The following is a 16,198-nucleotide window of genomic DNA, read 5'->3' on the forward strand; positions in this document are numbered from 1 at the left end:
GAACCTGAGTCCTTTGATTCTGGCTAAGCAAGACACTAGAACAAGGACTTAAAAAAAACAAACAAAAACCCTCTAGATCAGCCACCTAGGTATGGAGAGGGGCAAGTTTGATCAGTGCAAGAGTCCCTTCTACAAAAAMTATAACTGAAGACACAATGCACTAAAGCTTTCCTGACTTTCTGGACAGATGTGCTTCCAGCTCACTACTCCTAGAGGGCAGATCTAGAAGTACAAAGAGGTCTGTGCTGCGAATTCCCCATTGCAACAACTCCTACCCTGTCTCATATTAAATGGGTAAGTACTAAAGATTAAACCAAAGCCTTTGGGCGGAATGAGCCATTGTTTGCCTAACTCATCCGTGCTTGCTAAACAGCACAGCTACATCATGTTCTTTGGTACTACAGGGAGCTGGGAATCACTGGTGATTCAATTAGATGCGTGCTTGAGACTTTCAGTTATATTGCCTGCCAAAACTAGAAATTAATGAAGCATGTAGGAAAACAAACACTATTTCTTTTCAAGCTTATTTTATGGTACAAATCAATTCAGGAGTGGGGGCAATACATGCCAAATCTTCTTAATAAAGGACCCCAGCTCCTGAAAAGGGTGCTCTGGTTATTGTCAGCTCRTATTTTTTGATTGCCTTAGAGCAATTTTGGCTTGCAGCATGCAGGCTGCACAGTGCTCTTGTATTGCAGTCAGGGTCAAGGCCTCACAACAGAGAACTGTGAAGAAAAAAAAAAATAGACCAAGTAACTCAGAGCTGGTTGCTGGCAACTTTTGCAGGCTTCTCAGTAAGAGCTTAAGGCAGTGAGAAGACTTCCTCCTTGCCCTTGCAGCACTCCTTGCAGGATATGCACCCYTGGAGATGTTCCTTAGAGCCTTTCCCATGCCAAAATCAAAGTTCTTCATACGTCATAAGCCAGCTTCAGCTCCTGGCAGAGCACGGGGAGGTGCTTCAAGGCAAAGCCAGGATGCCAAAAGAAACAAGGCTGGTAACTTAGTAAGTGATACTCTCTCCTCCCAGGTGTAAGCAATAAACCCTTGTGGCACTGTGTTGCTGCAAATATCACCTAAGGAACAGATAAGAAACAAGGCTCAGAGCATTTCCATAAGGCTAATGACACTACGACATTCTTTAAAATGTTAAAGTCTTAGTTAAATTCAGAACTGTTTTGCMTTTCTGAATTTCCTCCAAAGACAGTTTTGCAGAAACTCCCATGTTCATTTCCAACTCTCACGTCTCATGGCTTATCTGCAAACTTTTTACCAATGCCTGTGTTTTATTTCAGCAGCTGCTGTATTCCAAAATCATAGGCAGAGAATCAGAGGAGGGGTTGTTGTAGGGCATGGATTTGTTCTGTTTATTCCAAACACTGTAACTCCAAATATTATAACTTTGTAAAGGCACTCAACTTTCCAAGTGCACAGCTGCATAGACATTTTTTCTAATATAACCAAGGCATTCAAGAGCCCCACTGTCTTTCCGGGTGTCTTTGCTGTAGCCCAAAAACACAAATCTCCTGAAGGCAATTGACTGTGGTATTTAAAAGCCATCAGTTGCAACCAGACATCAAGCAATTCCAGAAGCTTTTCCTCCAAAACAACACAGCACGTTTGCCTGCTCATTTATTTCCGTGGAGATGGGGCTTGAATTACTTCAGATTTGCATTAGACACACATATAAATSCTCCTTGTATAGGTTAGAGAACACAAATAGCTAAGCTGCAGTTGACAGAGAGGTTGGGTTCTGTGACTGTGCGTGATTTATTCCTGTCTTCYGTTTGCATGCTCAGTATATGCACAAAGGCAAACCAAATTGGATAAAGAAGATTAACTAGTAAGATAAATAGGTAACTGAAAAAAAAGCCCAAATACTGATGACTCTTTTAATGTGCCACTTGATGCAGATGTTTGTATCCAAGCTCAAGGAAGTTTAATTTTTAATTAAAATATTTTACAATGAAAATAGACATTTGATTTCACAGCCTCAGTCATTCCTGGCCATGTGGGCAAGAATGACCTTGACTGCTTAGTCAAGTGGTCTAGACTTGCACACAAAAGATATGTAAGGGAGGGAAAATGAATGGTATCAAATAAGAATCAAAGTAAAATTTGTGGGAGACATCCTTTATATTTACAGCAGTGTTTATGTAGCCTGTGGCATCCATAAAATATACTAGTCATTAAGCTGTAGCATGGCTGGCTTGGAGTCTTATAAATCATTATTTAAACAGCAATATTAAACAAATGRCATTTGAGGCTCTAAACTGAAAGGAGGAAAAAACTCAGTCCTTAGGAAACAAGTGCTGACTTAGGTCCTGCTTCTGAATACAGTCCAACCTTGGCAATGTTCAAATCCAGTACCAGTCCCTGGATATAACTGACACTGTCTGGGCTCATGACTTTTGGACTTTGGACTTTCTGTGCAGCAGGATCAGCAYAGAAGGCAAAAATTACAAGTTTTAACCTAACAAGGGATGAGCAACTTACTGCTCCGATTGCAGGGCCAAGGGGGAAGTATTTCACTACTCAACAGTTTTTCCTCAGAGTTGGGCAGCCTCTTCTCTCTTCCCTCCCTCTTTGACCAGCCGAGAAATCAAAACGTACTGGCAAGTTCTGGTGAATCTGTCTTGGAAGAATACGGCCAAAGAGACTGTGACATTTGCTTGACTCTGGTCATTGCAAAATGGGAACCTTCAACTTACTGCCACCACATGTAGCCATGCAGAGAAGACTGAAATTCCTACAGTCATTCACAAAGCTATCCCTGATCTTGCAAACTTGCTGCACTGCTAATTATCATGCAGGATTAATCAAGACRAACATAATTACACCTTCAAGCGTTACGACGACGTTATCAGGCCACAATTTTCACTGCTACCAAAAGCTTTTGGGATGAACACACTCAGGTAAAGCATTCCCACTCAGTGCGCAGAGTAACAACAGAGACTAATAGGGTAGTACTTAGTTGCTGTGAAAAACCAAGTTATTTGTACTCTGCAAAAAGATGAACAGAAATTGCATGGGCATGGCGTGAATTTACATGCTCGTACCCTTTTCACAGACAAGCAGMTGTTTTGTAGGCTATTCCTAAGGAGCCCTGTCTGATGCAGTGGAGTCCCATCTCTACTGGTTCTTCGGGTGAGACCTCATATTTTTACCTCATACAGATATGAGKTGAAAGACTGCCCTTATTAAGCATGCATGCACATCTCAAGAAATGCTTACACATGGAACTCCAGCCTGCTTAGCTCACCACACATGCTACTCCCAAACAAGAGAAATTTGCTAATTATTTAACTACACATTAAAAAAAATGTTTTATAACAGGCTAGTACTTGAGTCTAACATTCTTCCCTCTGGCCATAGGCTGCTACAAAAATCCTGGATTTTTGAACCTCACTGATATTGCTTGTCTGCTATGAGTATTCATCATTGACTTAGTTTCATTTGTTCGTCTTCTGGCCTGAGTTCAAGGCCCTGATTCAGAGATATTTAAAAAGAGAGTAGTTAGGGATTTAAAGCTGGTGTGAAACAAAGACAGGCTGCTGTCTTAAGGGCATAGGTATGCCCTAGCTATAAAAGGATGGTGAGATCTTGGGCGGGAGGTGGATTTTTCTGTGACTCGCTGTTTCTGATGGACATAACATTTTTTCTCTTCAACCCCCACTCTCCAGCCTTATAGCAGTGCAGACATTTGAAGGCTGATGGCTTACTTAGTGCTGAGGATGGTCCCATCCTAGGACAAAGTCAAATTTCTACTGATAATGGTTCAGTAATAATCCCTGCCTCCACCATTACAGAAGTTGGAAGGTGYGAAATAAAGGAGGTAGGAAAGTAGAAAAGGAGAAAGGAAGTTCATGATTATATGGTTAAGGGAAAAGAAGAGAGCCTTGGCAAATGGCCATTAAACTCTAAGGTGATATAGGCAGATCTCATAAATGAAAGCTTTCATTCACAGCCACAAGGCTGCTCTCTTTTTCCCAGGCACMCATTCCAGGACCCCAAGACCCACTCCCTGAATTCAGATCTGCAGGAAAGCCAAGCAATCACAGCTGCAAATGAGGCAATGAGAGATATGCTTGGAAAATACAATGTCCTCAAAAAAAAGCTTTGAAAAAAGATTGGACTCTAAGTTCCTCAAAGCAGGCAGCCAAAATAAGTCAACATTTCAAAATTTCTGGCTTTAATCTTTGTAACAGTGTTGTTACTGTTGCTGTCATTGCCTAAGGAGGCAAGTGAAGCCATATTTGTAAAAGGAGGCAATCTCTTTTATTAGACTGACTGATATATGCAGAARAAACAGCCCATGTTTGTATATGTGAAAGCTTGCCTATTTTTTCCAGTTACATAAATTGGCTTTAATCTTTGTATTTCACTTCCTATGTGTAAAATGGGAATAAACTCCTCACAGGAGCCCTGTGAAATTCATTTCATTAGCATTTGTAAGGARCTATGATGTTATGATAACAAAGCCATGAGAAAACCTGTAAGGAAATTATTTACTCTGTCTTCAGAGAGTTTTGAATAATTTATAGTATMAAATGAACAGGGTCATACATTGGATGAAGACAGTACAGAGAATACTAAGTAACTTCTTACCGAGTGAGCACCACCTGTACTGCATGCTAAGGGGGCACCACTCCCACAGTAAGCTACTCTAAGGCTAGAAATCTTCCTCTTTAGATACAGTTAGAAAACAGAATGTTCACTTTGGGGCATATTTCAACATTTCAAAATGTATTGCAGCATAAAATAAAAATGCCTAAATAGCTCACAGATCAAAAGTTTCAAAACAATTCTGGTTTGGAAATACTGACTTGAGAGGTTTTAACAAATAACCATATATTATCATAAAACCAAGAAATCTGAAAACTTTTCAGTTCAGACAAAGATGAATTTTCTGGCAGTAACCTCAAATGAAAATGTACTGCTTTGGAACTCACTCATGCCAACCACTCACCTAGCTCAATTCTGATGTGCTGACCTCCCTGCTGACCCTGCTGTTTCAAAATAGGGTATTACACTTAATACACTAATTTTAAAATGCTCCTTTAACTTTGCCTTATGCTAACATGACTGCCTATAATGGATGAAACTGCTTAACATGTCTAAGGAACAGGCATTTGCTCACTGCCATACTTCAGTAGCATGAACTTTAATGTGGCCTTAAAGCATTCAAATTAACCATGTCCTCTGTATTCTCTTGGAAATATTTTGACATTGTCTAGTTACAGTGGGACATGCACATATCTTAATTTTTAACTGAATGACTTCCCAATCTTAATGTTCAATGATGTAGCTTTCCTGAATATACACAGCAACAAGCTTCCTTAAATCTATAATTAAATAAGAACATGGAATACCGAAAATTCACCGTATTTCCTGTTTTTCAATCAGAGAAGTTGACTAAAGGTTTAATATTTATCTTCGTTGCTCCTGGGACAGCAAATAATTGCTGAGCACAATAAATAAGAATGTTTTTCCTTATTAATCTTGCACAAAAGCTAGCTGCCTTTTTTCTGCCCTTTTTTTTTTTGGGGGGGAGGGGGGCTCACAGTAAAATACGTATTTTTCCCCCTGTGCTTTGCTTAGCAATCAGTAAGTAACTCCAACAGCACATCCAAGAATTAATAGTAAGCAATCAAACAGCAGCAATGGAGAATTTTATAAAGAAGTGTTGTGATTTTCCAGCATGCAATAGTACCTACCTACTCAGAGCCACCTACAAAATTAAGAGAAGCCAAAAGGGAAGGAAAATTAATACTTTCTTTTCCCTAAAAACAATGACCATTCTATTTTCAATAATAAGCAACTGAAAAAAAAAATCTGTGATTTCCATTTTCTGAAATGAAAACCTTGGAGAGTGAAAATAAAAAGGTCCAGCTTAGTAGTTCRGCCATTTGTATCAGCTCTCTCTGGATCTGACTGGACCTGGAGAATTGGCTTGATTAGGCCACAATCCCGCATGCAGGTAATGCTGTCTAGACAGTTTGCTAACTCACTGGAAGATGCACGCTGCTTGCCATGTGGCATGGACCCTAATGTTAGGTAGACACTAATAGGATTACAAAGTGGCTAACATCTCTAAGCCTACGTATAGTCGACAGTAGCAGAGTTAACACTGGTCCRTTTTCAGTATCAGATATGGAAATGAATATGAAATAAAACAGGGTTACTAGACACAGGACATGAAAACAGTGTTTGCAGATTTCATGTATGCTTTTTATGGGAAATCATATAAGCAAATGTTTTAGGAAATATGTCTAATTTTCCATATTTTGCTTCTWAGAAGTCTGGGTTCAAATCCACTTTAAATTATTAAAGAAAATTTTATCTTTACYCATTTGGACACCAAACACAACCAACACTGCCTCTCCATATAGTGTTTTTTTTTTTCCTGTACTTTGGGTTCTTAAAACATTACATCAAGAAAAACTACCCAGCAGTAGCAGCATCTAAGTATTCTTTTTGTCATATACTTCTAGTGCTCCCAAGTCAGTGAACAGAGATACAGTTGTATGCCTTGTCATGAAAAATACAAACAGAAGTATGACACTTACTGTATTCAAAAATCATTTTAGATAGAAGTCATGGTTGTCATTTCTAAAATGCAATCCTGCTTCTAAACGTTTTAAAGCAGCATTTCTTCTTCAGCTGTCCGCAGAATTAAATTAAGGTTTTTTGGCCTTAAAGCAGATCAGTAGCTGGAGGAGATGGGTAGAATATCACAGAACAGCACAACCACAAACATGTGTAAGTGGGTCCACTCAGTAGCATGCAGTGATGCAGACCCATATTATAGCTGTATGCTTTACTGTGCAAAGCACTGGCCGCACACGGAAGAGACATTATTTCAGTTAGCTGTAGAAACAATGCGGAGGAAAGAGTTTTCCCCCAGCATACATCATGCCCCTCTCCACTGTTCCAATCTCTTGGTAAAGGCAATGCTTGCTATCAGGGAGTTGTTTAACATTTTGTTCTAAAACAGAGCAACAACAACTCAAAAATCTGAAGCACAAGCAAAACAGTACAGCACATGAGCACTCACTGTGATGGAGACCAATGGCATTGGTGACACATAAGAGGTTTGCCACTGGGAAGGATTTATATGGATACAGGCCATACAGCTTTCAGTTCTACGGAAGCAGAAGGCAATCACTGCAGTGTCACCCTACCTCTGCACACCCTTCAACATCAATATGCTGCTGGAAGCTATTGCTTGCTAGTGAGTCTCCAGCTGAATGCACTGAAGACTGCCTGCATTGCAGTGCTTTGAAGCCAGTCCAGAGGGATGGAGAAGCAGCAGTTCTTTGCTCTCGTGTGTCAGGCTGTGCTTCAAGGCCTCACTACACTTGAATGACATTATTCCAGGAGCAAAGCTGCTGAAAGTCAATGGCCCTGGATATCAAACAAAGCCTGGAGAAGGACTCCTTTCTTGAGTTTGTGACTCTGCCAGGGGCTCTCTGCTAATCCTTGAACATGTAGAGGTCATGTGAATTGGGAATGTCTACAAAAAACCTCATAGATCAAACAAGCAAGCAAGGACTGGCTCTGTGTAAATATAGCTACATACTGAAGATCTTGGGGAAATAAACAAGTGATGACATTAAAACTGCAAAATGACCACCCGTGTTAAATGCATTCTCTCTTCCGTCTTGTGGCATGCCAAAAGACACTTAGGTTAATACCTTCCATGCAAGATCTCTTTCCCAAATACTTACTGGAGGACAGACAAAATTGTAAGAGTTGACAAATATCATTACTCAAAATTATCATTGCCTGAAGTTGAGATGCCTGTGGGTTGTAGCCACAGTGAAACTGATAAACAAATGTTAAATAGTATTAAAAGGGTTTTGATTTTTAATGCCGAAATAAGAATCTTAATCAAACAATTACTACACATAAAGACAGATCAAGGAGATAAAACAGAACATGCCTTATGACTCTACGACTTTACTTTAACATCTTTACCCTTCAATAAGCAGACTGCAATCAAGCTAGCTCTCTGAAGATTTTATGTAACTACTCAGAGCTGACATCCATTTCTTTTACGATCCTCAACTTTAAATTTGCCATCATAAAATGTATACTAACTGAAAGTTCTCCTTACATCCACCCTGGCAATAGGATTTCTATTGATTGTAAGTTCCCTTTCAAGCTTCTTCAAGCCCCATTCTCCCATTAATGCTCAGCTGGAGCATTAACTAATATCTTAAATATTAGCAACAATATTATTAAATTCTCACAAATTTGCCACTGTTTTTATTACGTAAAATGCTCCTCCCATCTGTGTAGGTTTCAGCTAAGCTTAATACCTCATTGACAAGATCTTGATAAATCTATTTACACAATGTAAATGTACAGTTTCCTTGCAGGCAAGTCCTTTATAACTGTAAAAGGATTCATTATACAAATACAGAAATAAGACTGCACTCAGCTTACTGCTCATTCTTCATCAAGAACTAGTAAACAGACACATTTGCGTACACAAGAAGTAATAATAACAAAATATTAAACATGGGTGATAGGCACACTACAAAATAAATAGGGCTAGTCTGGTTTTATGGCAAACAGGGCTAGTGTAATACCCACCAGTAATTATGTGAATGTCGATGAAGACAGAGAACCACAACACATGGTAATGGCATACAAAATCCAATCCAGCTATACATGTGTAAGATTCTGATTTACTTGGAATCAAAAAATATTAGGTGTATGAAGAAATTAATAAAAGAGAAATATAAGTTAACTTTCTGGAAATAATGAAATTCAGTATTTCAGGAAATGCTCTCCACAAAAGATCTACCAGGTTGTGGCACAATTGCAAAGAGGATGGTGAAAAAAACATCATTTGGAGTGAAACACTCAGCAAGTTGTACTGGACAGTACACCCTGGACAATTACACTAAATCATAAAAAAGAAACAGCAAACTGTCTTTGTCATAAAATGGATTACTTGAGACCTAAAGATATTTTATATTTACATGTATCTGATCTTAAACATAATTTGGTCTTGAAGAACAGATTTAAAAGACTAAATAATCATTATTTTTCAGAAGCATTTCAAGAACTATTTTCATGAGATCTCACCTCTGAGCAGACTGACCTCACAAAGAGGTCCACATCTTGGGGAACACAGACTCTTCCTGAATTTTACTATTACTCATGGGGTTTTCTGTACTTGTATTTCCATTCATCTTAAAATGCCCACGGTCCCTTTCTTGGTATATTTTAGTTAAACTGAATGCAAAGGCATTAGATACCTGTTATACATTCTACAAAAATGCATTTAAAATACCTGACCTCCAGCACTTCTGTGACTTTAACTTAATAGGATGTGGATGCAGTTTACCAGCAATAATTAATGTCACTAGGCAAGTAATCACATAACTGCAGTATCTCAAAGCCTGGAAGGTAACTCATAATGCACAGAGAATCTACATTCAGAAAATTCAGTGAAATATTATCAACAAAATTAACTGCCCTGGAATTTATACTTAAACCAGATGAAATGATTCCTGCCTCAACCTTCTGCTTTGCAAGGATTTCTTGATAAACAGTAGCAGGACTCTTACACAGCAGTTACAGTAAAGGCTCTCAACTCCATTTTGACCATGCCCTTCCTTCCCATTCCAGATGTAATTACTGCTGCTTTTTAGTGAGTAATATAATTTTAAACAGTCTGGCAATGAGGTACCACAAAGATGATTAAAGTGCCTTGCCTTAGCATCTAATATGGATAAAATCAATGAACTGCTGTCCCACAGGCAGTAACACATCAGAAAGCTCAGGAGCCTCCTAGTTCATTGCAAGGCAGCTCTTTATGGGTAACAGCCAGTGTATGCTGAAAGAGAATCAAGTTTTCCGCAGAACAGTAGGAAAGTTAAGCAAACTAAAAGCTGGCATAATTTGGACTTGCCATTCTCTTGATCAGTTCCCTATGTGTAAGGAAGTTTCAGCCTACACAGTACCGGTGTAAACTTTTTGCGCACTGCAAAAACTCATCCATCCTACTTCCATTTTATCTCTAGCTCCTCTTCAGTCCAGTGACAATGCTGCTGAGAAGGTCTTTGGACCTGCCTACAAAACCTAAGAGGTATTTCACAGCAGATGCTAGACTACTTTCAGGTAAATCATGACTTTAAGTGGCCTGCTCATCCAATGTGTCCTGGGAAATAAAAAGCCTGGAATTTTTTTCCTGATGCCCCCAAAGGTATGCTAAATAATTAAAGAACCAAGGAGTAAGGGAAAAAAAAGCCAAAACACAGTAACCCAACATCATTATTTTTTGAAGTACTTCCAACTAACACTCCATTTGTTCGTGCAGGGTACTTGAATAGCCAACAAAACACCTTCAGAAATACTGCCTATCAAATAAAGAATCTGAAAATCAAGATTTCCAAATTGGCTCTTATGCTATGACTTTCTACAAGCCTGTTCACTTCTTCAAGCTTCTGTTGCCCATGACAGAAAGAAATAACATTTTTTGGCAGGGTATGTGGCTTCACTATTGTTTAGAACTAGAGTTATGTGACTTATGTATATTTTTGTGCACAGAAAAAAATCTTATTTTAAAAGATGATCTAAAATTAAAATGTCTTCTGCAAGAGAAAAATGTTTGCTAAGCATTAGTCCAATGTAATAAAACATTAAAGTAAGAAAAAGTATTTTGTTCAAAATTTGTTTCATTTCAGATATTTAATTTTTCCTCTATCTCTTTTAACATAAAAAACCTAAAGTCGAAGCAAAAGGTGTTAATATTTAGTTTCCCCAACGTTTTTGTCAAAACACTTACGTACTAACTTTGACCAGAATTTTGAGTTGTTTTGTCCCACTAAAACTGCCTTTTTGTTTTTAATCAAATCTAAAATATAAATGGAGAGATAGTGCCTACCCCTACTGTAACACATAGAGGTTCTCAAGTGAAAGCCTATACTGAGTGTATCAGTAAGTGCTAATCATAAGCCCTGATAATCACTTCAGTCACTACAACATGCTAATGCAGCATATGTTTGAGGAAGCCCTAGATCATTTCAGTTTGTTCCAGAGGACAGGACCAATCTACTCACTCAAACACTGCACCTAACAGAGAATTATTTACAATAATAGCACTGATATGGCTGGCAACATTCTCTTCATTTGGCAATACTAAACTTTGCAAATATTAGCAAAACACAGGTTTAACTGAGGGAATCCCAGATTTGCAGAGTAGTGAAAAACAACCATTAACATCTTTACAGTTCTACATGAGAATCACAGAAGTATTATGTTGTTATTGCTTTTTGTGTGAGTAACAGTATGGCAACCAGTTAATGTAAACTTGATATTAAAAATTTCATTGACAATTAAGGTGACAGATTAACCTTGCATTCTGCAAACTGATCTGGCATTCACTGATTAATGCAGTAAATTAGATGCTATCAAATTTCACATGCAATGATATAAATCATTAACTTTACCCAGCAATACATATATGGTGTCAAAAAATTTGTGATGCTGTTATTAAATTTAAATAGTGAGTAACTACTGAAGTCTCAGTATAAGAATATGAACACAGACTTTCAGCTTCTGAGCAGAATTACCCCGAGACTTTGACACTGAAGTACTTGATACCATTACAATTGCTCAGATAGATTTTCAAAATTTAAGTGAAAACTACTCTTCATTGTGCTGGAATATAGTGATAGAAATATACCAACACCAAGTCTGCATCCAAACTTCTCTTTGAACACAGATTTGAGAGGAGAGACACACTCTGGAAAATGTGACTTACTATTCCAAAAAGCTCCCCCCCCCCTTTTTCTTTTTTCTTTTTTTTTTAAAAAAAGCCCATCTCTGAGTTCTCCTTTGGTATTCAGTACAATATATACCTACTGCTTGAAGAAGCTGCAAGAATTGCCACAAAAGTGAGATGAGATCCACTATGAGTATTTGGAACAATTACTGGAAACAAGGGGGAGTCCCTCTCTTACACTATTTTACGGATGTTACTCTCAATGAATCAACAGATCCTGGTACTTTCAAACACACTGTAAAAAAAAATCACAAGATAAAGACATTCCCATCTGTAAATCCCAGGCAGAACGAGGCTCTAGTCCTGCTAACAATACTTTGGCTCACTGTTGTCAGCTCTAATGAGTTAAATTGGACTGTAACTAGATCCGGGAGTTACTCCTAGCTGTGGTACAAGTAAGTCCGTTTGGCTGTGGGCAGATATCCTCCTTCTTCAGCTGCATGAGTGGGAGACGTTATTGCTTCTATCCATTCAGGACTGCTTTCTCTTCTGATCCCCAAAAAGCTACACGTGCAAGTACTCCCTAAATTACTTAGGCGAAGTTGGACAGATGAGCCCAGAACAACACCTCTTACCAACTCAAGTAATTTAAATTACCCTGTCTAAAACAAAAGCTGCTCTCCTGGTACATCTGTGAGAACTGCAGACAGTCTGTGAGACTGCATGAGTTCAGTACCAGGCATAGAAGAATCTGTGGATTGAGGTATTTTTCATGTGAGGATCTATCCAGTAATCCTTACATAGGCAAAATTCCAACTAAAGTAAGGCTACTTTAAAACAGCTTACAGATGCTTGTAACCTGCTTAAAAACTAGAGGAGCAAGGCCACAGAACAGCAGGGTTACCAAGTAGAGCAGCAATTCAGTGGCTGTGCTTTTGTCACCTTTAAAAATGTTATTCTAATACATGCGATAATTCTGATACACGATAATAATCTAATAGTAGTATTCTGTGCAAAGCAACTTATGGAAGAGGAAGTATTCCCTCCCCCCTTCTTTCTTTTAAAGGGGGCATACCGTGGAACATCAGACTACTTAACTCCCACTGTCTTTGCAGCTTTGGGAACACTTGCAAATGAAGCTTGCTCTCGATCTATGATATTCATCTGTCTCTGGTATATCTGTTTCTAAAACAAAGAAAAAAAAMCCTACTGCAAATATGCTCAAGCTCAGAAGAAATTTTGTCTCAGTTTGGAACTGCACTGGAGGGGCCTTTCTTTAAAYCAAAGCTGGAGACAGAAGAGGGGTGTATTTATGTAGAGCAAATTTTAACAGCTTTTTTGCAGAAAAGTATTTAAAACATGATGTATTCATCATAACAACCATATAACCAAAAAAACTTGTTTCAAGTCTATATTCAGAAGAAACACTTTGTTCTAAATTTTCCTGATAAAGAAAACACATCAATGTAACACTAATGTAACCGAATATAAATTCCATGACATAACTCTTAGTGGTATATTATGCCTAAAATGTCCTGTCAGTTGAAATTTAGGCTAGAACTCAATGATCTCAAACAACTGAGTATGAAATGACTAATTTTTAAATATAACCAGATATCCATGCAGAAGAACAATGAATTAAGGTTCAAGGCAAATGCTGCCTATAGTATAGATTTTAGCCTCATTTAGAAACAACATTGTTTAAGGCTTTACCAAGGGATTGAGTTACAGCTTCTGCTTAAATAGAAGTGACAGTTATTCATAGGGGTAATAAAAATAAACAAGATAATTCAAGAGAGGGAACTACACCTCCTGGTAAGGAAGTAATTGAAAAAATAATGTGGATCTTCTGTTACTACTCTTTGGAAAGCAGCGTGGGAGCCAATGTCCAAATGCAATTTAATTTACGTAGATTTTTCAAAGAGACTTCAATGAGGTCTTCCACAAAGGAATGTGGTCAACAAAAATCAAAGCTTTTACACGTAAATGATTTTGTAACAATGCAGAGGAGTAATATGATACACAGCACGCCATTAGGAGGTTCTTGGCTCTAGCTCTGCATCTGCCATCAACCACTTACTTCTGACAAACCACTTCTGTGTTTGAATGCTCTTCTACTTGAAAAGAGTATTTTTTCAGCAATATACCTTCTTTTCTAAACCAATTCTTAGAATGATAATGAGGGAACTCAGACCTGATCTCTGCTTTTATACTTATAACTTACACAGGTTTCCAGGTTTCCCAGCACTGCTGGTGCTTTTTTTWAAAAAAAAAAAATCCAGAGAGGCTTCTAGGTCTGACTAGAAGCATCCTGTCAAAGCTACAGGGATGAAGCTTGTACCGGCAATGCTGGAATTATAAAGTATTCCTGGATAGGAATAGTCTTAGTCTTGCATTCAACAGACTTTCAGCCTATTAGCCTTGCATTCAGCAGCCATCTCCCCGCGCCCCCCCCCACCAAGGCTTTATCCTAAGAGACTCTGAATAAACTCCCACAAAATAATTATTAAAAATATTTAATAGTCAGTGAAAGTTGAGGGTATTCAGTACAGGAATGTTTGCCAAAGATTCCTTGCCTGACACTGTTCATTTGAAAGTGAGGGACTGCTGGGCAGGCTTTATACATTACAGGTATTAAAGCACATACTGACTTCAAAAGGATAGTTCTGTTAGAAATTCCAGGCTGCAACTCTTCAAGCAAAGCATTGTCACCTTTCTGACACTCTGATCATAGAACCAGTAAGGTTGGAAGGGACCTCTGGAGATCATCTAGTCCAACCTCCCCRCTCAGCAGGGTCACCTACAGCGTGTTAGACAGGGTTGCATCCAGGCRGGCCTTGAAGATCTCCAGRGAAGGAGACTSCACAACCTCTCTGGGCAACCTGTTCCAGTGCTCCGTCACTCTCACAGRGAAGAAATTCCCCCTCACGGTCAGGCGGAACTKCCTGTGCTTCAATTTCTGCCCATTGCYTCTTGTCCTGTCACATGGGACAACGGAAAAGAGTTTGTCCCCGACCCCTTGACACCCTCCCTTTAAGTACTTGTACACATTGATAAGATCCCCCCTCAGTCTTCTCTTCCCCAGGCTGATGATGCTGTGATGTTAAAGGTGGAATGAGCTGCCCTCTAAAGTGCCTCTTTTTCTCTCTGTTGTCTACATAGCAGCCCTAGAGACTAACTGACATGATGCCTAACTTTCAGATAGCTGAAATCACAGAAAATGAATACCACCTTGTCTAACTTCATAAAACGCATCTGAATATCTGAACTAAATCTTGCCTAGGGATACTGAATCCCATGATATCATGAATTAGATGACTGTTTTATTATACAGATTTTACTCCCTGACAGTTCAGTCAAGATCTAGACTGAATACTGTGCTGAACTGCCTGGGAATGAATATTTCAGGTTGGACTCTAGGATTGCATTTTTCTCTCTCTTCTCTCCACTGAAGGTGTGTATTATCTGGCCTGTGTTCAAATACTAAAAAAAGTAACCAGCATCAGCAGAATTTAGACATGTTAAAAAGAGAGCTCTCCCGTGTAATGTTAAGACAATGAACTAAGGAGAAAGAGACAACTCCGTTGCTTGGCTTTGTAAGCTGCAAAGAAACTGTCTTTCCTTCATCTAATTCTGTTCCTGCACAATCTTTATGAATGTTCTGGGTAAACACAGGGTAAAACACACAAAAGCACAGCGAGATTCCTTAGACAAACAGTGAAGCTCTGCCATGACCAACCTCTCTGCCTAACTTTCAAAAACTCCGCAATTTTCTAATGATGGGTCCCCAGAGATGTACCAACATGCTTTCAGCTTAGTCAAGGCCTAGCATTAACTAGCGACTCAAAGCTGACAGCAGGCCAGCTCTTTCCTGTTTCATCAGTTAAATATCTCAAGTTATACTTGTCACAGACTCCCTACTTTACTCTCTGTCATTGTTGCTGCTACAGTATGGCCCAGTTCACTCATTAATTCTCTTTCATTTCTAAGACTGATGAAAGAACAATTTACAATTTTTTCCATTTCCTCCTCTCTGATTCCATCGCAGGTGTTAGCTCATGCAAAGCTCATTAACTGTGGCCCAGTCAAAGGGCTTTGCTCATCTGTATTCATCTGTTGCTACTTGCCATAGTATTTGAGCTAAGGAATTCAGAATCTCATTTCTTTGTCCTTTGCTTGAATACAGTGCACAGCATGGAACAGGCTCATCTGTGAGTACTGCTTGTAGAGGGTACAGCACTATGAGTAAATGGGAACAATAATAAACTCATCTCTGTATCTGTAGAATAGTATTACTGTAAGCTTGTAAGGTAGGAGAAATAAATTTCCGAGATTTACGTCCATTTGGTGGCATCTTGCCTAGTCATGACAGTTTGGTTTCGTTTCAGCAACTACCTGAACTGTCCAAGAGAAGAATATAGTATTTGCCTATGTTCTTATTTTGCTTACAAGTTTGCT

The sequence above is a fragment of the Rhea americana genome, unplaced genomic scaffold (genome assembly GCF_003343005.1).
Source record: "Rhea americana isolate MKP2758 unplaced genomic scaffold, rheAme1 scaffold_265, whole genome shotgun sequence".
NCBI classification, from domain to species: domain Eukaryota; kingdom Metazoa; phylum Chordata; class Aves; order Rheiformes; family Rheidae; genus Rhea; species Rhea americana.